General features: G+C 32.9%; 1 protein-coding gene across 4 annotated transcripts in view; it reads right to left on the bottom strand.

Annotated features, from left to right (window-relative positions):
* LOC123547535 (protocadherin-like protein) overlaps positions 1-25893 on the bottom strand; it is a 91727-nt gene that overhangs the window by 47299 nt on the left and 18535 nt on the right. The window contains exon 1 of one of the 4 annotated variants that reach the window (XM_053551807.1): positions 24351-24571. The exons of 1 other annotated variant lie outside the window; for it this stretch is intronic. The gene's annotated coding sequence lies outside the window, so the exon portion shown is untranslated. Of the gene's footprint in view, positions 1-130; positions 290-5680; positions 5819-24350; positions 24572-25893 lie in introns of those variants that run through there. 2 more of the 4 variants (XM_053551810.1, XM_053551808.1) reach the window with 2 other exon arrangements.

Genomic DNA, 25893 nt, shown 5'->3' with positions numbered 1-25893 from the left:
AATTCATATAAACGGCTACACCAATCCATATAAATGGCCTCACCAATCCATATAAACGACCTCACTAATCCATATAAACTGCCTCATCAATTCATATAAACGACCTCGTGATGTAAGTGAATTCTCTTACCTATATGTAGCTGTTCACGAATAAAGTATAGTCCAAGTTTACATGTAAAAGCAAAAGGTATTTAAATGATCTGAAACGAAATTCTTTCAAAGCTTCGGAATTTATGGTTCGTTTGAAGTCTTTAAATGTGTAAGTAAAACTTTAATAAACAATCACGCAGTATTGAATGAAGTAAGAGATATTTATATGACGCAACTGTCTTTATCTGTAATATAATAACCTCTTCATGTTATATATAAACATTTACGCTTGTTTGAAGATAAAAATATAAATGCATGTGTGTTTGACTCATCCATATCGATTAACCCTCACGCATAGCGTAATAATAATTTGTCTTGAATATTTGATATTACATTGTACGTCTTAAACAAATACATTTTCGTTTTAATTCATGTTTTCAATGGTGTATATTTGATATTTCTATTGTGAAATTCCCAGATATATTTACTGAAAATCTTGTTCTTCAAGTTCAACTTAGTATTGGAAGAAGTGATTACCAGTTCATTAATATCCTATGTCAGAATGACTAAATGGATGAACAGCCCTATGTAATTGACATGCATTTGTTTCATATATGAACTTCTTCACGAATACAACATCAAAGGAAGTACAAACACATAGATACAGCAACGGGACAACACTAGTTTTGTCTAAATATTTCATTTCTGCTTAACCATAAAGAATAAGGTCAATAATTCGGTCGAACATGTAGAGACCGTACTATAGCTCTTCGCATACTTTGATTTTTCAAACTAAAGTGATTTTTACAAGTGCACCGGTCACGATAAAAATGTAAACAACGGACTCTGTCTATGAAACTTTGAAATGAATGAATGACAGTCGATCTTAGTCATAATACTGATTGACAGCGAATGCTAATGACTCCATGTGTTGCAGAAAGGTATTTAGTTTGTTATTGTAATCTCCCATCAATTGAAATCCTCTCAAAACTGGGAAAATAATTACTTATATTTGGACAAAACTCACCGTCTTTGCCGTTCGACAGCTGCAAAAAAGGGCAAATATAAAAGATTCAGTGTAAGTAATATTTCACTGGTACTACCTTTTAGTAAATTCATACTCTGAACAACACGTCAGAGAAATTTGGGCAGATTTGACCGATTATGACGTTGGCAGCATTAGATTATATTTTTTCTTTACACAAAAATTGCCGTTAGGTAATAAAGCGAATACGCCGATAATCCGGAGTTCACCGATTATTGTTCCAGTTCACGCAATGTAATCCAGCAATTAAACTGCATAGCTATTAGCTACTGCTGTTACCGGGAAGTGGTAGAGTGTCTGCCTTAGGTGTGAGAGGTCCTGGGTTCAAGTCCCAGTTAGAGCTTAATTATTTAGATTCTGCTAAAGCATAGTTTTGCTGTTAATAGACTGTTCTAGATGTTCTAAATTTTTAGCACACAGTATCATGGATCATTATTTAGCAGTCCAGATCAAAGTTGAATGTTAAATCAAATGCACCCAATTAGAAAATATTGACTATATTATGTCCCTTTGATGTTTATGCTCTCTATGTTCAAGAAGAGTTACATTTCCTTGATCACAAAAGTTTCGTTAACATGAAAATATTAAATGCTCATAACTCCGCACTTCTGGTTAAAATATTGTCTATATTTCTGTTTTTGAGAAATATATGGACATTTGTCTTCATTTCAAAGCTTTTTAACTTCAAACCTATGATTTGAAAAACTTAGGTACTATCTCTAGAACATGTGTTTCCCTGGTGTAGTCGAAAGAAGTCCAAAGTAAAAAGATACTAATTTTCCCATTTTTGTGCAAATTCGTGTAGAACGAGTGCTTTAATCACACTTTTTCACTGCTAGGATACATCCTGCATGAAATGAAATTGTTTCATGTTTATACTCCAAAGATACGTAAATGCGACCTTAAACGCATTTGTAATATTTACGTTTAAACAACACAGTTTCTTTAAAGGTGGTTAATCAGATTTTGATCAACAAATTGATTTGTTCAAAATTTTACCAGGTGATCATTTTACACTTACTTGTGCTCACAGATTTCTTAATACACGTTAGATTTGCAATCAAAGTATTTTCAAAATTTGATTTTCTATCCTGCTTGCGCTACCAAGATAGCGTTATGGTAGCATAGGTATAAATTAAATAAACACATTTTGCCTACGGAATATACGAATTTAAGCATTATTGTATTAAAGTTGTCAAAGATTTGCATTGACAGGTACATGTTTTGCCGAAATTAATTAGAAATGCAAGTAACAAATTATTATAATCTCCCTTTGACTATCTTGTTTGGCCAAAATGTTGCTCAAATGTGATTAACTACCTTTCACAGAATTAAAATTGACTGAACAAAGTTATTCATTGTAAAAATTGTACGTCAGTTTTGCATAACAAAAGGAAATGTATGGTTATTGTGAAGATGGAGGGAAACCAGACATCTGTTGTCACGATAAATGTAATCCAAGAAAGGTAAACAGAGAATATACTGTTCGTGGCAAGTGTTACATTATAGCAGGGCTAAAAAGTTTAAATGCGTCATCTGAGTTATAAAAAGATTGAAATTTGGTTCGCTTTTCAAATCATAATATTTGTCATACTGCACTTGCATTTTTAAATAATAGAAAATTAATTTCTCATTGAAAATGCAAATTCGAATGGAGATTTGAACATTATGTATTTCAAATCAGTTATGAATAAATTATGAAATATTGTAGGGATAATACACGTTTCTTTGTGTATTAACGTCTGCAGAAGCCCGCGGGATTGTTTGTGACCGAGACCGAAGGTCGAGGTCACAAACATATCCCAAGGGCTTCTGTAGACGTTAATACACAAAACAAACGTGTATTGTCGCTATTCTTGCATAAAAACAATACACGACGACTTTATGTATTATTTTCATATGTGATGACTTGACGATTCCGGTACATTTTTTATTTACCATTCTTGTTGTTCTTGGAAACGGTAAACATGTTTTAAATATCCGAATCCAGGGCCCAGAAATAAGCAACACTATCAAAAGCGCATCCTGAAGGTTTTTAAAAGAATTTTTTTATCTCTCGTTATTTTAAACATAAAATTACCAATAATTGTTCATATCACTTCACAATTTGGTGCACTTGAGCACAATTGCAAGAATAATAACTTTACATTCGAGTTATATCGACTACGGACACAGTTTAGAGTACGGATGAGTACGAACGTAGTGTCAAGCTTCCAAGCTGTTTATATAAATTTTACGAGAAATTAGATAAAAACATACCGACTGATACTTACCAAAATCATAATTATAATTCCTAAAAACAAAGAATCGCACAGGTTACACGTGAGTTCTAAAAGGGGAGTAAACAAGGGAAGAAACGAGTACGAACATTGTTGGGGGCAGCGCATTTGGCATTAGTTACTAATACAGCGAAACATTCTATGGTTTAGTTTGCATCTTTTATGCTTCAAGAATAGGTTTTCATGAAAGAAACAAAACGCAGATACCAGATGTCAATCTGCGCAGAAATACATATACGTCCCCGGGAAAGTATTTCAAAAATAAAAATCGGGTATTAACAGCACGGAATTGCCTTGTTTGCACACGATTTTTCTCCCGTTAATAAATGGGCGGATCCAGTGAAAAAAGTAGTTTTTATGCAAGAATATCTTAATGCTATAATCCTCGAGGTTATTTCAGCTTAACATGAAGGGATACTGCATTTAGATATAATGTTACTTAACAAAGGTGAACAAGAAATACAGAACTATTTTGCACACTAATGAATTTTTTTTTTACTTCGGCAACTTTTATACATTTTTGGGGGTTGGGTTTAACGTCGAACCGACACAATTATAGGTCATATGGCGACGTTCCAGATTTTGATGGTGGATGATGACCCCAAGTGCCCCTGCGTGCATTATTTCATCACGAGCGGGTACCTGGGTAGAACCACCTACCTTCCGTAAGCCAGCTGGATAAATGTTTGATGCTACATAAACAGAAACGAATTCAATTATATATTTGAATTGTACGAAATATTGACAATGCAAGCAATTAAACGTGACTAACAGAATTTTTAAAATTGTTAATCATAACGTTTATACGTGTAAGGAACACTGATATGTAGTGTTTCATCGAAACTACCCATAAATTAATGTTTTACTGATACAACACAGATCCAGCTTTTAAAACAATATGTCAAAATCTATCTTCTTAATTCAATCGTAATGACTAAATCTTTACTGGTACTTAGATCGGCAGGATGAGACTAGGTGTTAATAAAAGCCCTCTTCAAAGTGCGCAGCGTAACCATCGACATAGTAGTAATAGAAAATCAAGCTAGCCCCACGCACCTAACTGAAATATCAGTATGAACATACCTCCTGATTATGCATACTACTATAAAGATATTTGACACGTGCATTACCTAAGCCAGAGTAGCCAGAACTAACCCTAACCCTTACCACTAACCCTTCTGGCCAGTCTGGCTGTTCTGGTTGCTCTGACTAAATTCCCAAAAATATATTAGGCAGTATATGTATTTTCATTTGCACTTTATTAGTTATAAAACATGCAAAAAGTAGTATGTAAAAGTTAGTTTCTGTGTTAATTAAGGTATTTCTTTTAAGAAAAACACACGACGGGATGGACGCTGCAATCTATTTAAATACAATATCTACAGATTCTGATAAAGCAACTACGTAAAACATACAATAGCAGACCCGGTTTGACCGAGTCTGCTGAAACGTCGTAACGAAGTTTCCAACACTACATCACCAAGAAACGGCTTAAGTGGAACTTCGGTAAGCATTAAGTTTGAACTGACTCTAGGTTCCAAAAGGTCAAGCAATAACAGCAATGCACAGAATGTATTTTATTTCTATTTTTCGCAGTATTCTTGTATGATGATTGCTACGATACAATATGTCAAAGGGGTTTAAAATCTGAGGACCGGATAAAAAAACAACATTTTGAACGAGTTCCTGTCACCGAATTACTTTTGCTAACTATAACACAGTATGATTAAGGAACAAGCATAACGCTGTTTATGAAATTTTTATTTATGAAGCACATTTAAATACTTTATGGCCATTTCCTGACTACTTCATGGACTTAACTTGCCATTGCTTGTATTACATTAGTGACAACAATACTCGTCTACAGTAACGGTTGAAGTTTATATTAATATCTACCTTATTCTAACTTCTAACATCTGAAATTTACGAACTGCTTTACTTGAATAATCAAATTCATAATAGGTCTCTTTAAAATGGCCACATACAAAAAGACACAGAAGTCAAAAGGAGATGCAGATGCAGTAGTAAACAGGGAGATTGACCCTTAGCTTGCTGGCGACAAGTGATTCTGCCTTTGCGTCCAGTGCGGACCAAGATCAGCCTGCACATCCGTGCAGTCTGATCATGGTCAGCACTGTTCGCTATTCAGTCAGTAAATTTTTGGTAAACACCCCTTCAAATGATAAATGGTACTGCCCAAATTGGAAGATGGACCAGTCCATTATAGAAATTTAACATGGTAAGGGTTAAAGACAAAACGTCTTACCTTCGTTTTTATTTTCCTTTTCTGATGATATTATATATCCTACTAACACTTTTATGATTGTCTCTTCTATTCCTGATATTAAGACCTTAGTTAATAATGGCTGTATATGGTATTTAAACATTTTCGTGCCATTAAATGAGAAAAAATATACCCCTGCCAAAAACATCAAACACTTACATTGTAAATCTTACAAAGATAGTTTTTATCAAATATTTATAAACTTTGGTAAGACATAAATAAAGGATTGAAATTGACACGAAGTGAAAGGAAATTTTGATAAATGTGTTTAACCTTTTCAACAAAAGAACGGTAAGTTGTTTTGTATTTGACTGTGTCCCTATTTTTCTTATTGATAATACGGTGGCAGATTGACACTTCGTGGTACCGAATGTAAGATATCATCATACAAATAGATTCTTTTCATGTAGGTACCGTATTGATAGAAAAATACACCACTTTCTTATTGTTAAACCGATCTTTATGCAAATGACTTTAACATTTAGATGTATTTCTTTTCTGATTAAATGTACGTTTTGAAGTAGTTTATATACAAAAAATATCCATTCATATCGAAAGCTTTAAAAATAAAACGAGAAGTGTGGGTTTTGTAAACAGAGATGGCATTCAAGTTTCCAACACTGATTTAATGAATATGAAAAAACAGTAATCAAATTAATGAAAACTCTTTCACAATAGGGAGTAGAGAAAGTTTTATTGTTGTGTGTGTGCGTGTGTGTGTGTGTGTGTGTGTTTGCCAGTAAATGTTCTAATTCTTACTTTAGACATCAAAATAAAAATAACCCTGTGCGTTCGGTACGGGCAATAAAATAGAATCGAAAGGTCTCGGGCTTGGTCCAAAGTGTTGAATTCAGGAAAGTTTTGGAAGGTAAAATAACCAGGTTTTCCAAAAAATCAAGATAATTTAACAATATCGAAGTATGCAAATCCAAGGACATATGCAGTGCTACATCTATACCTGAGTCTCAAGCGGTGGAATAGTGGATACTGTCATTTGTAGTAAACTGATTCATTTACATCAAACATACAACAGCACAGTATTTTAGTCATACACATACTTTGCAGATGCATTTACTCTTATACTTGCATATAAGCTTTTATTTCATGCTTTTCAGTGAGTTATCGAAATATTAGAGAGAAATATATCTAGTCTTTACACAGTGAAAGTATCAAATTATTTCACTGGTAAGAAGCTATAATATAGGAAAATTTAGTCAAAACATGAAATAATAAGAAACTTTGGTTGTTTTACATTAAGATCAAAATGTCTATCACCCATGGGCACCATATCTTACATTTTCACTCGTGGCTATGCCACTCGTGACAATATTGCTTCTGGTGTCCATTTGTGAAAGAAATGTCAATCTTATATTGAAACAAACAAGTATCCTTTATATATGCAAGTACTTGTAAATTAGCTCTATCTACACTTTATACTAAGTAAATTTCATTACATTTCATACTTGTTCAAATGTGAATTGATTCTTATTTCCCTTTTTTAAATCTGAACATTCCTTGTCAGCAACATTTAAAAAAATGAAATATTTAATAACTATATTATTATTAATGTTTACATAGAATACTACAAACGTATAAGAATTTTTAAACGTAAGAAAAACAATTCAATACCATAATGCATCATACAATAAAGGAGTATAAACTAGTATGATTTCAAAATTTATGATAAATTATCTTTCAAAGATATTAATGTTTTGATATATATATTTACGCAAATTTTACTGCGGTATAGTTTGACCAGTTCCAGCATTGAAAAGAGTATATTTATCATTTGTTGTCTAAATTTAGAACTAGAGATTGTTTTTCACTAAAAGCGTATGTCTCACTCAATCTGACTAAAGTACATCTCCTATAACGTTACGCATAGGATCTGACAAAGAGCTATTAATAGCCTCGTTCTGACAACCCTTCCGCTAGCCAATCAAAAGCTAACTTACAACATTCTGCAAGCTTTAAAAAGCCTTAGTTTTTGATGTCTACAATTTTTATGTCGAAAGATGTCAGATAGCCGGTTAGCTCAGTCGATAGGGCACGTACTCTGTAAGCGAGAGGTCCCGGGTTCGAGGCATGGATTGACTGCAAATTTTTCTTACTCTATTCGAACAAGTTGTCTGATTGGTTCAAATAAAAATAGATTTGCGAAAATAAAAATAGCAATATTGGAAATCCAAAATATACAGAGACGAATGTGAATGCGTCGTTCTCAGATCTTCGTTTAGAAGATCAAGTACTTTAGTCAGATTGATGTCTCACTCCACTTACTACGCAAAAATTGTTAATGTTACTAACTAAGGGCGGTAACTCCATGGGAAGTCTTTGAACTATATAATTCCAACTATGTATACAACTAGGCTTGGCTAATGTTTAGTGTAAATATGTCTAGGGGTGTATGAGGAGTTGCGTGCACGAACTTTGTGACAGATTGACAGACGGACGGCACTGAAATTAATAATCAATATCTCTCTCACTGTGTATGGGAGACGTAATCTACTTCGTTTATACATTTCCAAAACACACACACACACACACACACACACACACACACACACACACACACATACTGTAATTTAAAGGGGTGTTTAGCTTTACTTCCACTCTACTATTGTGGTCATTCCACGGGAGAACCTGTCTTATTGACACGATTTAATTATCGCATAATAAATAGATCAAAATACTTGAAAATCTTTGGGGTTTTTTATGTTCATGCAGAAACTAGAAAATATTATGGTGTAATAATTTATCTAAGACAAATCGATTTCTGTCATATTTAAAAACATAAATGTCATTTGTGTTTTCATGGCAACAGCAATTCAGTAACACCCATGCACTATGGGATTACAGTGGTTTATAGATAAAATGTCATTGATAAAACCAAAATTACATGCTTAAGTTATTTTTTCGTAAAGTTATTTTAAACTGACCTTAAATTTGCAAACGTATGATGCAAAGATAGTGATATATATATATATAATCTGTCGCATAAATGACCTGAAATATACCCGATATGCTTTGACGACGTTATACTGCTTTTTAAAGATATAGCAAAGAAATACAACTCAAATTTGCATTTGAAAACCCAACTGATTTTAGTTTAAAGATTTCAGTTTTCACTGTAACTAAATGCGGTTAATCCCATCAGAGAGATGTCAATGGCTTGGTTAAGTTTTCATGCTATATAAGGCAATCAAACCGTCTGAGAGATATGAATGATTGTTTTAAAGTTTTCATGGTATCATATGCAATCAAATTCATCTTGGATATGTCAGTGATTGTTTTAACGTTTTCATGGTATCTTAGACAATCACATTCATCTGAGATATGTCAGTGATTGTTTTAAAGTTTTCATGGTAACTTAGGCAATCAAATTCACCTGAGATATGTCAGTGATTGTTTTAAAGTTTTCATGGTATCTTAGGCAATCAAATTCACCTGAGATATGTCAGTGATTGTTTTAAAGTTTTCATGGTATCCAAGGCGATCAATTAAATCCGAGAGATGTCAGTGATTGTTTAGATTGTTTAAAATAAATGCAATAAAGTGGTATTCAAAATCGTATTTGCATGTATCTGAGCAACGCTCATTAATAAATAGTGATAAAATACGACTGGGCAACCCGACAGGGCAACTCAAAATTTTATCTAGTGGTGTTTGGGGAAATATTTTCTATAGTTTTAGGCATGAACTTGGATTCTATAAAACTAAGAACGCCAGTTATATTGTCCGCAATTTGATATTTTCACTAGTTGATAATGTTTAAGTACAGTGTTACAGATCTAATGAACTTTAAATGTATCATTGTAATTACGCTTATATATTATGTTATAACAGTTAAAACAGGTTTCAATATAAAAAAAAATGAACCATTTTTAACGACATCTAAGCGTAATAACCTTTTGGACAATCTTAAACATCTCGGTTATAAGTTTATAAAAATAAACTGCGATAAACTTTATGAATAATACTTGGGCCTTTCACCATAAGTATCATGTTAAAAGTCCATAATGATTAAATCTTTTATTTTAAAAACAGATGAAACAGCTTTCCAAATAGATGTTATGCGTAGTTACATAGTAAAAAGCGCTACTTTAAACACTGTACATGACTTGTTATAGTTACAGCCATAATGAGAGGTAATTAAAACAATAGCCTCATTAAAACATTCCAGTATATCCAGTACTTTTCAAACCTTTGACATGTTAAAGAAAGCAATTATCAGAAAAAGGATTTAACAAGTAATAAATGTATTTAATTTTCATCATGGAAAATGTGGCAGCCATATTTTAAACAAATGCGTAATGAGTCTTTAAATTTTATTTTAAACGGTAAATATCGTAATTTCATAGTTGCATTATTAATATAATTATGTGTAGTTTAAACTGCAAGTATATAGCTGTATTACCGAACTAAGCTAATTCATACTAGTATCTAGTCTAATAGGTTAATGATTTTCACGATATGCTGTTTGATTAATTGTTAGGCTAACAAAATTGTCCGATATTCGTCTCAATAATAATATCAGTTTATAATGGCCCACAAAAAGGAGGCCATCTGCTGTACTAAATCCTTTACGTATGTACAGATTGTTGGGCTAGTTCTCCACTTTATTCGTTAATGTTGATATGCAGAAAGTATGTTTCTTATGACCTTGTAGATTTCTTACCAGTTCTGACATTAGTTACTAAATAACTATTAAAGTAAATTGATATATATTAATTTAGCACAAACACTCTATCTATATTAAAAGCAAGTCATACATCTATCTCTGAATGCGCATACATATAATTAAGACATAACTAAACAACAAGAGGGTCACGATGATCCTGGATCGCTCGTCTGAGTAATGTGAGCTACACTGACACGTGTAAGAGATCAGGTAAGGAAGGCAAGTGTAAGTAAGCATTGGAATCTTTTCCCACTTGTGTGAACATGTTTCAAATGTCAAACTGATGCTAAAATACTAAGAAAGTAGGTCAGTAATTTCAAGGCTGTATCTTAAAAAACAAGAAAGTACGGCAGTAGGTCAAGGTCACAGTTCGGTGACACCTAATCACTTGGGGTCATCAAATAATTATAATTAAACAGTCTAGGAAATATGATTTGATAAGCATTGTTTTCCTATTTAACTCAAATAACAAGGGGCCTCTTTTTACCCTAAAGGAATAAATTGAACAATCTTATTAGAGGTCCATTACACAATGCTACATACTAAATATCGAAGGCATTTTTACCTAATTATAAATCTATGTAAAACTTGGGAAAGGGCCTCATTTCATCCCAAGAGCATAATTTTAAAAAAAAAATTTCGGTAGAGGACCACTAGGCAATGCTACTAACCAAATATCAAATGCAGAGCCCTTGCAATTTCAAGCAAGAAGATTTTTAAACTTTTTTTCTATATAAGTCTATATAAAACTTGGTATCTCCTAGGTGGGGCCTCTTTTCAACTTAGGGGCATAATTTGAATAATCTTGGTAGAGGACGACTAGGCCTTGCAACATACCAAATATCAAAAGCCTAGCCGTGCAATTTCAAACAAAAAGATTTTTAAGCTTTCTTGCTATATAAGTTTATGTAAAATTTGGGACCCCCAGGGTGGGGCCTCTTTTCACCTAGGGCAATAATTTGAATAATCTTGGTACAGGATACATACCAAATATTAAAGGCTTCAGACAAGAAGATTTTAAGAGTTTTTTCCTATATAACTCAATGTAATACTTGGGACTCCCGGGACTCTCTTTTCACCCCATTGGCATCATTTAAAAATTTTCATAAAGAACCACCAGATGAGGTCAATTGATAAATATCAAGGCTCTATGCATTGCGGTTTTTTACAATAAGATTTTTAATTTATTTTTTCGGTTGCCATGACAACAAGAATTCTAGATGGATTTTAATTTCTTTAAGAAATTTTGAAAGGGTATCCCAAAGGATCATTCCTGTGAAGTTTGGTGTAAATCTGTCCAATGGTTTTGAAGCAGATTCTTTTTAGAAATTGTTGACACACGACACACGACGGACGACGGGCATGGAGCGGTCACAAAAGCTCACCTCGAGCCTTTGGCTCAGGTGAGCTAGAAATAGAGCAGAAAACTGTCTTGATATAATTACACGACGGAAAGGTTGTACGCTTGCAGACTAATTTTACGAGATGTACAACCAAATTTGAGTGTTTAAACACATCCAAGAATTGTCTTGTTATATATAACTTCTTTTCTAATATTGTTGTTAGGTAAAACAGCGGATGAAATACATTTTAATTGGCTCAAATGTGGCGCCAAAGAGTGTTTAATAACATTAAAGCACAATATATATATTCTTTATTAAAGTCTCATTCTTGCATACATTATACAGTCATAAAAAACAAACATAGTTTATACACTATAAAAAAATTGCAAGACCATTCTTCAGCAGAATTATAAGAGACTATCAATATTCACATAATTAGTAAAACTATGAAATACAATTGCTCTAGTAATTAAGTTTAAAAACTTGAGTTGATGGTGCTAATCCTGACTTAACTATCTAACCCAAGCAAGCCTAAAAACTGCCATAAGAAATTTACATAAGAAGTGATTAGCAAAACTGGTACAAAAATGCACAGCTTAAAGAATAATTCAAATGAAGAAGTTACGGGTGATTTACTTCCCCTGATAACAACAAAAAATTATAAAGTTAACTTTTCAGTAATAGATAACCACACTGCAGCTCAATGAATATCTAAAATAAAACCTTTAAAGCCCCTGTAATTGGGGCAAGTACAATAGCTCTACTTTCTTGGACAGTCAATCTTAATATATCACCGGCTGTCCAGAGACATCACAACTTGAATATTTGAAACACTTGAATTAAATAATACCAAAATGTTTCATACATTCAAGCTTGAAGAGAGAGAGAAAGGAGGAACAGTCTCTATATACACAATTAGCTTTGAAACAATAATGTTTCATATCAAGAAGAAGCTAATATAGTCTATACTTGTGTACTTACAATAAACTGAAAACGCCCCATAAAAACATTAAAAAAAGAAACTATCTTACTACTTGAATGATGTATTATACCAATCTTATTTATCTCCCTTACAATTCAACCTCAATCTGCCAAATATTCAAATATATCCCATTCAAAAAGTAAAGATCATGAATGCACTTTGTTTTGTTAACTATAATAAAGGAGTTGTGTTCTAGCTTCTAATATAAGGTAGCAGGATTTTGCAGCAGTTTTAACAATATCAGTATTTGAAAAGATAAAATTTAACTTATGCTCGTCTGACAAATTAGTAAAGCGATTACAAATCTCTGTCGCTTTTTCAAAAAATTCACTTCTGATAATATCATATGTTGGACAGTGTAATATTACATGTATCTCATTTTCTACGCTATTACTACAAACTGGACATATCCTATCATTTACCGAAAGCCTTTCATAACGTCCAGTCTCCAATCTGATAGGCGCTACACCACAACGAAATTTTGCTAATGCTGATCTGTGCTTATATGACATTAAAACTTTAACATATACTTCAGTGTCATACACAAATTTAAAATTCCTATAGGTCCTTAGTTTGTTAGAACCTGTACCACTTGTACTACTTAATGTATGAAGGGACTCTATCCAATAATCTAAATATTCATTCATGACATGTTTTTGAACTTTATCTAATAATGCTTTTTTATGTAAATTTACATTTTCAACACCAATATATTCTGCACGTTGATATTTTCTGAGAAGTTCTACAACATTAAAATTCCAATTTTTACAATTCCTGCCAGAGATTCTCTGACAATAATTAAAAACAAGCTTATTTGTTCTATTATCATTCATCATGCACAGCGAGAGGTAACACTTCCTGTTGAATAGTGTAGGTGTGCTTAAATGTCAAATAACTGTTATTCATTAGCATAATTTCAGCACGTCTTTACGGTTTTCAATTACATGAAAGTAGATCATTTGTAATTTAATAGATATGTCATTTCATGATATTTGAAAAAGAATATAAAGTGTCAATGCAAATGCAAAATGGGAGAAAAAATTGAAAGGAGAATGTTTGAGAGTCATTATTCATAATTATATCTTTGAAAATTAACTACATTTTATTACTAACTACATTTATTAGCCTATACTAACTGGTTGCAAAATTACAAATGGTCCATACAAATTAGCAAAAAAAAAAAATTGAAACTGAGCTTTTATAAATGTCAATACTTACCTCATTTCAAATACCTTATATTCAAAATTTAGGTTCGATGTGAAATGACTGGAACATGTATTTGCATAAGACGTAATCTTTTGCCTATGTGTAGCAATACACCTTATTGTGTTTCAACATAATGATCAAAACTCATGCGGACTATATCCCATTATATAATTCAATATAATGGTATTTACACTGCTAACTTCATAACTTGCGATTTAGTCCGCGAATAGGAGTGTCCTGTCAGTTTTCGAGTAACTTTTCGGCATATTATCTAAAATCTTAATTTATGTGAAACAGTCAAAACAAACCTTGAGTGCTTACATATAACAGTTATGACCGAGTGTAATACTTAAGTCTTGATTTGATCAGCTTAAGTCATACTGTTTAAGCTTTTTTTTTAATACTAGCTTTAATTTCCATGTAGTTCTACGTCCAAGTAGCCCTACCTATCAATACTTTTATTAATACACGTATATAATCCTGCCCAGGTATAATTTGATTACAACGGCAGTTAGGCACTTGTCAAATACATGCATATTTTATAATATCACAACATGTTTCAAGTCTAATAAAATGAGTTCAGATCCGCTATTCAGGCTATCTCATGTTTACAATACCACACATCATGTAGATAAATAAGAAATAACTCTTCAGTTTTAACTTTGAAAATTTTGACATTTAAATGAAGTTACTTATCACAATGTTTTAACCATACAATTAACCTTGTGTTCCATTTAACTGTTGACATACAAGTGCATAGATAAATACTATGTATCTCGTGTCGCTAACTGATCTCTAGTATCATAAAATGTATCCACATTTTGCCGCAGATTATAACTTATGATAAAAGGAGTGTTCAATAAATACCCGGAAAAAAAGATTTCATTTCTTCACAAACCTACCGTCAAAAATCACTTAAACTATTATATAGTGTAGAAAAGGAAATTTAGGTTGATATGTCAAAATAATAGCTTTTTTTTTCTTTTGGCACAACTTAATCATAAGAGAATTCTCCAAACGCGAAGGACTCTTCTCGCGTGACAAAAACGTGAATACGAACCAAAACCAAGCAAGCATTCCAGCTCATAGAAAACTATTTCTGGATTCCTTATTATCTTAGAATTCTCCAATTAAAGATTAAGTTACATGTACGCAACCCAACATGGTTATATTAGCAAAAGATGGATTGAAAACTCATCATAAAATTATTCTCCGGAGATTACCACGGATAAATTGAATAAATTAACGTCGCGAAAACGTATGTCTAAATTATTTTCAGCTCAATTATGCAAAACATTTTTTACAAAATGAACGGCTTTCCTAAAAACGTTAGAGCATTATCAAAAAATTCATTGAGACAATCTAAGGTACATACAGACAGACAAGTGGCATTTTAGCTAAAAGAAAGGACGAGAAGATTTAGAGCTTCGTAAAAATGGCAAGCTAGTTTGAAAACATACAACGGCAATATAGAACTATAAACATACCAATTATCAAGTTAAAAATTCTTAAAAATTCAAAAAGCTCGGGTAGTCGTGACAATAACTGGTTGTTTAAACAGGTTTACGGTAAGCTAGTTATATAAAACCTGAAGAATTCGACAAATATTCAGTGGGATGTATTCTAGAAATTATATCGTATCTGTTACAATTTTGCACATTAATAATGGCATCCTATTGCGCAAGGTACTTAAATACGAAACATTACCACATTTTCGCATAGGATATATAATTGGAATATATTTTCACATAAAAGGTAAAATGTTGCCATTTTATTTTTGCTCGACAATTCATCATAATATATTTTCTGAATGTTTTCTTTCGGTTAATATTCCAAACTATTGTCCTAGGTCCGATTTGTTACATTATTTACTATCAGAAATAAAGTTTATTAAATAATATTTTTCTTCACATTTTCGGTTACAGCTCATAAAAAATTAGTTTTGCATGATAGACCGATGGATTGCACAAACAGTAAACCGGAGATTTATGGATACTGAACTGACATACTCTAACTTATTTCTATTAAGATCTGCATTTTTTTTAAAGTATGATAACTTAGGTAAAATATTAAAAGATTTATAAAATAAAATGTTAGTTTAATTTCGCAAGGAGATAACATCAGTGATTTAGAGCGATAGAATACTGTTACACAAAATAGCCCGAAAGGTCTTCATCTTGCAGTTATTCAACCGTTTGTTATTTGAGTTCGATTAAATTCTTGGGGATAAGTGGGTAGGATGAAAGTTAATAGCGTCTTGCTTCTTCCTTTAACATCTTGAGCGACGTTCATTTTTTTTTCAAAATATTTCAAACACTTCATTAAATATAGCAACTGCTTAGTTTTTCAGGTTATGGCTACGGAAGCAAAAAATGAGTTTGTCGGTTTCAACAACGATCAAGATTTTTTTTTTCCAAAAATATTTCATTTTGACAAACACTCCAATAAATCTACCTACTGCTTTTTTCATGTTACGGATACTGTAGCAAAAATGAGTTTGCCTAGGGAAAAGAAACCAATTAATATTGGATTGTGAGATATATAGAACAAAAACATTTTTGTCCCTACATTTGTGAGTTCACGTTTCATCTGTAGTCTCTACGCGTTTTTCTACGTTTATTTCGTATAAACAAAATTGGTACAGAGAATTAAGCCTGTGGTCTGAAGTCATTCATAAAGAGGTCATTCATATAAGTAGCAATAAGGCGTCGTTCGAAGAAAACGTCAAAAAATTGGCAATCTGAGTTTGAATTCAACATAAAATTATAGCTGACCGGTTATGATCAAAATGGAGTCAAAACAACTATGCCAGTGTAAGGGTTAACCCTTAGCCTGCTGGCGGCAAATGATTCTGCCTTTGCGACCAGTGCAGACCAAGATCAGCCTGCACATCCGTGCAGTCTGATCATGGTCTGCACTGTTCGCTATTCAGTCAGTAATTTTTCAGTGAACACCCCTTTGAATAATAAGTGGTATGGCCCAAATTGAATGATGGACCGGTCCATTTTAGATATTTAGCAGGGTAAGGGTTAATTCATCGGATTGATTAAATTAAAAATCCGACGAATTATAATTTAACGCGGGTTGGTCTTTATGGCTACTCTATCTACAATAGTCTGACATTCATTTTCAATTCATTGATATGCATTTTTTGTAGCAATCTACTCTATAGATGTCAATATAAGGAAGGAATATTATTCTTTATATCTTCATATGTGTATAAACCACATCAGCTCCAGCGCAAATCATGGATTTGCAAAAGAAAGTGCAAATGCGGTTTACAACTCTGGTGATTGCATAACAGTTGATAAATAACTATTAATTATAAGTCATTCAACGTTCTATAATACAAAGCCGTCCTCAATATCAATGCCAATATCTATTGCAGTTAGAGGCCTTGGGCCGAAAAGTGATAGAGATATAAAGCCCGCATTTTAAGGAATTTGTTTGGCTAATCAGACAGGGCAAAAATATGATATAGATTCGCAGCTGGAAGTTCGGAAACGGCAGTCATTTTGTTTTAGCGTACAAAAAGCACGATTTAATGGTAGGCCTATGTAACCGCTGCGTGAACAAAATCCAGGCCCTCAAAATAATGAAAACAAAAATCCCAGTATATCTATTCTTCACTTAAATATAAGATCTTTAAGAAATAAAATTGAATTTATACAAGATAACCTCCTTGATTTCGACATACTCTGCTTCACAGAGACACATCTTACTGACATTGTTGAAAATGAAAAATTGTTTATTCAAGGTTATAACAACTGTTTGTATCGTCGAGATTCTACTGCACACTCAAGTGGAATTTTGATATACGTTTCTGAAAAAATAGTATCTTGCCGAAAACTAGAATTTGAAAATCCTTCAGTAGATGCTATTTGGTTAGAAGTTAAATTAGGTATTATGTCTTTTTTACTGTGCTGCGTTTACCGACCGCCAAATAAGCCTGTAGCATTTTGGAACGATTTAGCGGTAATGCTAGACAATGCTTTAGATATGAATGAAAACTTAATTGTCGTTGGAGATATAAATGAAGATCAGTTTAAACATAATTGCCACTTAAAACAGATCATGCTTTTGTATAATCTAGATAATGTAGTCACAAATCCGACACGGGTCACGGCGACCTCATCTACACTTATAGATCCAATTCTAGTTTCTGATGATTTATCGTGTCTACACAGTGACGTTTTTACAGTTCCTGACAATATCAGTGATCATAAAGCGACTTGTGCATTTTTCAAAGCCCCGTTTTCTTGTCAAATGTCCAATAAAAGGAAAGTATGGTTATACAATAGAGCCGACTTTCAGTCCCTAAATAACTATATTGCAAATGCTGATTGGTCGTTTCTTAACTCTATTAACGTTAATGATGGTGCAGTTTTATTTACTGAAATACTATTAGATTATATGAAAAAGTGTATACCATATAAAGAAGTCACTATCAGACCATACGACAAACCATGGTATGATTCAACCATAAGACTGTATTCTCGCAAACGTGATAGACAAAAATCCATTGCAATTACTACTCATAATACAAACCATTGGAATACTTATAAAAAATTAAGAAACAAAGTAAACAATTTAAAAAAACATGCCAGAGAAAAATTTTATGTTAATTTGGAGGACAGCCTTGTCGATTTGAATACAAACAATCAAAAACAATATTGGAAGCTTCTGCGTAGTTTTCTTAAAACTAAAAATTTTTCAGAAGTTATCCCCCCTTTGAAAACTTGTAATTCTGACGGCACAGAAACGTACCACTTCTCTGACTCTGAAAAAGCTAATTGTCTAAATGAATACTTTGCATCAATATCACACCTTGAAGACGTTGATGAAGTGCCATCGCATATGCCCGACTATACAGATGCTAGTTTATCTACTATAGAAATACAAGAATCAGAAATTCAGGACATAATTAAAATCTTAGATATTAATAAAGCGGTCGGTGAAGACCTAATTAGTCATAAAGTATTGAAAAATATTTGTAAAACAATTTCCAAACCTCTTTGTACATTATTCAATAGGTCTTTGTCAGAATGTGTTTTTCCTGAAATTTGGAAATCAGCAATTGTAATGCCACTTTTTAAGAAAGGAGATAATAAATTGACTTCTAATCACGTCCTATTTCACTTTTAAGTTGTCTAGGAAAACTTATGGAAAGAATTCTACACAAACACATGTATAACCATTTGGTAGCTAATCAACTTATTTACTCTAAACAATCCGGCTTTTTGAAAGGACATTCTACGGTTTATCAATTATTAGATATGTACCATCAAATTGTTCAATCTCTAGATACCAAAACTTATACTTGTATTGTATTTTGTGACATCTCTAAGGCCTTTGATAGAGTTTGGCACAAAGGTCTCCTTTATAAACTACAACTAAATGGTATCAAAGGAAATTTGTTAAATGGACCAAGAGTTATCTTGAAAACAGAAACCAGAAAGTTTTTGTTGGCTCTTCTTTATCTGAATCTCTCAGCGTCAATGCCGGGGTGCCCCAAGGCTCAGTCCTTGGGCCCCTTTTCTTTCTAGTATATGTTAATGACATCATTGAGAATTTGTTATGTATTGCACGTCTTTTTGCGGATGACACTTCTTTAGCATGTACTACATCTTCTTTGACTGATCTTGAAGGAATTGTTAACCATGATCTTGCCATGATAAATGCATGGTCTAAAAAATGGCTTGTAGATTTTAATCCGAATAAAACAGAAGCAATGTTTTTTACTTTACAACAAAATATCAACAAACCATTTTTGACATTTGATAACGTACCTGTAAGATTTGTTGAACGACACAAACACTTAGGTTTAACACTAAGTTCAAATGGAAAATGGCATGACCACATTGACCAAATAACTACATCAGCTTCAAAATTGTTAGGTATGATGAGAAAATTAAAGTATACTCTTAATAGACAGACTCTTTATCAAATATATATATCTTTCTTAAGACCTGTTTTAGAATATGCTTCTGTAGTGTGGGACGGCTGTACTCAGTACGAAAAAGAAACACTAGAAAAAATTCAACATGAAGCAGCCCGTATTGTAACTGGACTTACCCGGTCTGTCTCAATTCAAAATTTATATCAGGAAATTAACTGGCTCTCACTATCTGACAGACGATTATATCAAAAACTTTCAATCACATTTAGAATTCGCAATGGTGATGCGCCCGAGTATTTGAATAATATTTTTCCAAACATTGTCAACAATTCTACACATTACAACTTAAGAAACGCTGAAAATTTTATAATCCTCAGTCGAAGAACTCAGATATTTTCTAATTCCTTTGTGCCTTCTGCTATTGATATTTGGAACAATTTGAGTCCTGAAATAAGAGCCACTAACACCTTATCAAGTTTTAAAAGATTGTTAAAAAATACCGTTTTTCCAACTACAGAAACTCCAAAATGGTATCTTGTAGGAGAAAGAAAATTTTCTATAATTCATGCAAGGCTTAGAAACGCGTGCAGTAATTTGAATTTTCATTTATTTTGCAACCATCTGTCTCAGGACTCAATCTGTTCTTGTGGAGAAGATATTGAAGACGTTAAACATTTTCTTTTCACTTGTACGATATATACAAATCAAAGGATTAAACTTTTCCACGATCTAAGGCAATTTCATCTTTAAATACCCAACTTCTTTTAGTTGGTAATTCGAATTGTCGTATGAAGACAACTGCAAAATATTCTGCTCAGTCCAACATTACATAAAATCAACCAAACGCTTTTGAGACTCACCATATTTAGCAGGCAATATTATTCAATTTATTCATATATAATTATATAAGTTTATTATTGACAAGACCCCAGTTGTTTCTTTTTTATGTTCTTTTTCCCCAAATGTAGTACATGTTAATGCAATTGAATTGTATCTTCTTTTTTTGCACTCTACTCTTATATCTTTTTGTACACTGACTAGTCACAAATATGTTTGTCTATATAAGTCACATGTACTCGTTTCTCCTTTTTAAAGTTTTTTTTCCCTAATGTAGTACATGTTAATGCAAATTAATTGCATCATTTTTACTCTTACATCTATCTATACATTGCCACTACATGTAATCACAAATGTGATTGCTTTTATAAGTACACATGTACTTGTACCTCATACTTATTTCAACTCTTTTTTTTTTCTTTCCATTTTTTTGTAGCTATTATATTGTAAATTTATTATTTACCACACATGTACCTGATTAGTTGTCATTGTTGTAAATTAAATATGTAAATATTTGCATTAGGGAAGACCCGTTACTAATGTTGCGAGAACTTGTGGGTCGACCCTTTTGCCTATTATATGTACAATTGACGTAGTTATCTGTTTATATATGTATATATTGGCAATAAAATATGTTTAAACTAACCGCTGCGTGCTAAATTTACAACGTATTTTTTTTCACCAAATCACAAGCGTTTATTCACACATGTTTAAATTTTGAATCCTTTAAGTACAAGTAGTTATTTGATTAAATTGTCAATGAATAAGTGAATTGATATTGGTCATGTTTCAGGGCCAGTATTAACTCACTTATTTATAAACATATATTCTAACACGATCCGCAGCAGTTGCTATATAAACATATAGCGAAATCGCCTATACATGAATCTACGATAAAATATAGCTCTTCCATTCCGCCCTACGATTGTAACACGACTGAGATTCTACTCTGCTTCCGTTATATACCGACTAAATACTCGACTTTTTCAGTGTTATGTAGTAGTAATAAAAAGTACATCAAATTTTCTGAAACAAACAATATCTAACTGATGAATTTATTTGTTTATATTTTACCGTAAGAATATGTTTCAGCCCGGTAAGTTTCAACTTCAACACCAGTGCATCTATGTCTGGTCGTGTGTGTAGTTTACAATTTCTGCGTTGTAGGCACCACAAATGTCAACTAGATTCTACTTTGACAGTAAATAAATTATAATTAATTTTCCAATCTTCCAGACTCAAGTTTTTACGTGTTTATATGCCGCCGCAATGTTCTGGCGTGTATGTTTCAGTGCCATCATGTAGGTGACGTGTACTATTTTTAGAAACTGCATATATCAACCTTGAATTAAGTATTTACCTCTGATTTCTATACCCGACCTTTGATGTTATTGAAAATAACATTTTCACGGCAATAACTACTTAATACTTTAATTAAAATTTACTGAATATCGGAAAATTCCGTTTGATGCAACGCTTTCCATTCGTGGGGAGGTTTTTATAATAGCATATGGCCAGCCGAATGACAATCGCGCTAAAATGTAGTGCTGTAAAATGCGAAGAATTTACGTGGTTAGAATCGAAATAATAAATATGTTCCAATAATTTTATCAGTTAATAAAATATGGGCAGTCGTTCGGATGCGAATATTAAATCACTCGTGCTACGCACTCGTGATTTAATTATTACGCATCCGAACTCCTGCCCATATTTTATTAACTGATAAAATATAGGCACATATTTATTATTTCGTAATTAAAAGTCAGATGAAGAGGTCAATACATTTATACAGTGAAAAATGAGAATTAGCCGAAGCGGTCTGCTTATAATGCCTTTTGATTTTTGTAATGGAAGGCTGACAGGTCGAATAAGAAGTTTGATTGATGTGTTATTTTTCAAAAGAAAGGCTGAAAAAATTATAATGATGTATAACGTTCGGTAACTGAATGACACGTAAAAATGATAACATTACACAAATGTAACAGTTCTATATATGAGCCGGGCCATGAGAAAACCAACATGGTGTATTTGCGACCAGCATGGATCCGGACCAGCCTGCGCACCCGCGCAGTCTGGTCAGGATCCATGCTGTTCGCTATCGGTTTCTCTAATTGCGATATGCTTTGAAAGCGAACAGCATGGCTCCTGACCAAACTGCACGGATGCGCAGGCTGGTCAGGATCCATGCTGGTCCCAAATGCACTATGTTGATGTTCTCATGGCACGGCTCAAATGATAACATCACACAAATGTAGCATTTTATATATTATATTAAACATTTTCTTTAATGAATGTAAGTATCTTATGAAGTTATTGAAAAACTTCACCATAACATCATCATATCGCTTCAAACAGAACATAAAACACATACTAGTGCATAATTTTGTTATATTATGTATGTGTGATTTTAGCAGCATGTATGCATTTCAAACGCTGAACAATGAATTGATGATTATGTTTTCTAAATCAAAATGACAAAGGAACAAATGGTGAATGTGCATTTTTTTCATATATCTTGTACCTTAATCTTCAACAGTGCTTTTGTCACATGATATAATTATATATTATTAATTTTGAAGCTCTAATGGTGGCGTTGTGCTTTCATAGTGGTATCTCAAACAAGAGCTTTACTCATCGATGTTTCTCTTTGTAGAAACAATATTTTCGAGTAATCTGTTCTCTTATCATTGAAGATGATTTGATCAACATTTTAACGAAGAGCCTTTTGAACAATCTGTATATTTACTTACTTTAGGTGTGTAGCTTAATGCGCGCGCGTGTGTTGGGGGTGGGGGGGGGGGAGGGGTGGAGCAAGTGAGATGGGGAGGAGGGAAGCAAGTGAGATGGGGAGGAGGGAAGCAAGGGGGAAGCTCAGTTTTAAGGCATTTAACAACATTTAAGCATTTGATAAAGAATGAATTTCCTAGGTACCCCTTCGGCCAGGATTTTTCAAAGGCAGATAGATAGGTTAACCATTAAACTTCCATAAAGCCAACAAGACTGTATTATCCAATCGCTTAATCGCTTAGTGTTATAATGTGTAAGCAATGCAAGTAAGATCCTCGTTTCGTTTTAGTTCCGTTTCAATGATGCGTTGCATCTTTTAAATTTAGCGTATATTCATCTGGGTCAGAGCGAGTATATAACTCGTTTAATTTTTACAATTGAGTCACAAAAGCAACCATCAGACACGAAAAAATCTTTTGTCACATTTTGTGGGGGGTGGGGCCTAAAATAGTTATCTTTTGTTACTAAAACTTTAAAATTCAAAGGTACGATATTCATTAGATCAGGTAAATGATCTAAAACGATATATCAAACACTGACAAAGAACATAGATACTTGTTCAGTACATCGATAAATTTTGTAGATAAGTGAGACAGACACTTGAGCCGCACCATGAGAAAACCAACATAGTGGCTTTGCGACCAGCATGGATCCAGTCCAGCCTGCGCATCCGCGCCGTCTGGTCAGGTTCAATGCTGTTCGCTTTCAAAGCCTATTGCAATTAGAAAAACCGTTAGCGAACAGAATGGATCCTGACCAACTAAAATGATAACAACAGCTGTTCTTGTCAAACAGGATGTACGAAAATGTTAGGAAAATACCGGCATGACAAAATATAAACCACAAAAGTTTATACATGAAATGTTAAATATGCTGCACTGGAAACAATTAATGACTTCCTTTGTATTTATTCTTACCTCTTTCTTAATAATCCTTTCAACTTCTATGAAATATTCTTGTTTATTTTCCTATTAAATTGTTTGTTTTTTTTTTAGATCGAAATGCACATTGTTTATCCCACACGTGTGAAACAGATAACTGAATAAAATGCATATTGCGTATTTTGGTAATACTATACTTTGCTGGCTTTATTTTACGGTTAAATTCCTTTCCGTGTATATCACCCAACTCGATTACATAATTTTGCCTTGTGAAAGGGCCCTACGTATAAAGGGTATTTATAGATTAAAAACACGTTTTTCTATAGCTTGATTTATTTTAAGTGTTTACATCAGATGGCTTTCACATTCTTGCTTACAGCAAACATCTAAAAAAGAGGGCGACTAATTTGTTGTTTCTTTAATTTTGCTTTGCTAAGTAAGATAAGAATAATCTGAAATTATCACGACAAGAATTACCTAATATCTTTCTTTCTTTTAAAATGAAATATCTAATAAACATTTATTGAATAACTGGTCCGTTAATAGTCAATATAATTGGTTTAAACTATTTGTAACCACTCTCAAGTCCGCTTCCTCGGAAAGCCAGTAGTAGTGTCATATGAAAAGGTGTGGTCGTGACCGCAGAGGGGCCCCGAACACAAAAACCCAAGGTCGAGCGGACGACACCTTTACCACCACTCGCTTGATAAAATTATTACCTGTAGTTCAAAGGCCTAGCAAGATAAGTTTTTATTACATGACATAATTTTATTCATACATTTTCTTCAAATTTTGAATGAATGAATGAATGAGTTGGGTTTTACGGCGAATCGACACAAAAAGGTCATATATCACCTCACCGACCAAGTTTTGACTATAGCAAGCCAAAGTTTAGTGTTGAACTATAGACCGATCAATAGGACAAACTAAGGGTCAGCGTTTTATGTAAGAAATGATAAACTCAAATAATAGACTACCCCGCTCTGCTTATATCTCACCTTTTCTGTGATTGACCTGTATTTAGTGAGATATACATATCTATATATGGGTATCATGGTTTGACAAAGCATGGAATTTTATAACTATGCACAATACGTTCTTATCGGTATTATTTCGCCAACCAGTAACGCAGAATACAATGGACACGGTCATAACATTCACGGAACTTAAACTTACATAGAATATTCACATTTGAAGGGCTAATGATAGAACATATTACATGTACTTTTAAATATATATTTCACAGTTATGCACATCAAAACAGATTTCAGCTAGTCATTTATTCAGTGTTACCACTAAAATATATATTTAGCATAAAAGGACATATTCTACAAAGACGCTCAGAAATGGGGAACAATTTGTCTTATTGCATGATTTTTTTCCGTCAAAATTTTAATTTCCATTCATATACTTGAAAGGGTATTCTATCATTTGAACCATTTAATTTCTTTTTATTTACTCGAAAAGTTAGTGTATTCATTGACATGCTAACATTATGTAGAATAACTGTGTTTGATAGGAAAACAACACTAAATAGCTAATATCACTCAATTTATGACTGAGCTAGTTTTTTCTCTTG

The sequence above is a fragment of the Mercenaria mercenaria genome, chromosome 9 (genome assembly GCF_021730395.1).
Source record: "Mercenaria mercenaria strain notata chromosome 9, MADL_Memer_1, whole genome shotgun sequence".
Classification (NCBI taxonomy): domain Eukaryota; kingdom Metazoa; phylum Mollusca; class Bivalvia; order Venerida; family Veneridae; genus Mercenaria; species Mercenaria mercenaria.
Note: the sequence above shows the minus strand (reverse complement) of the source record. Positions and strands in the feature narration are given on the sequence as shown.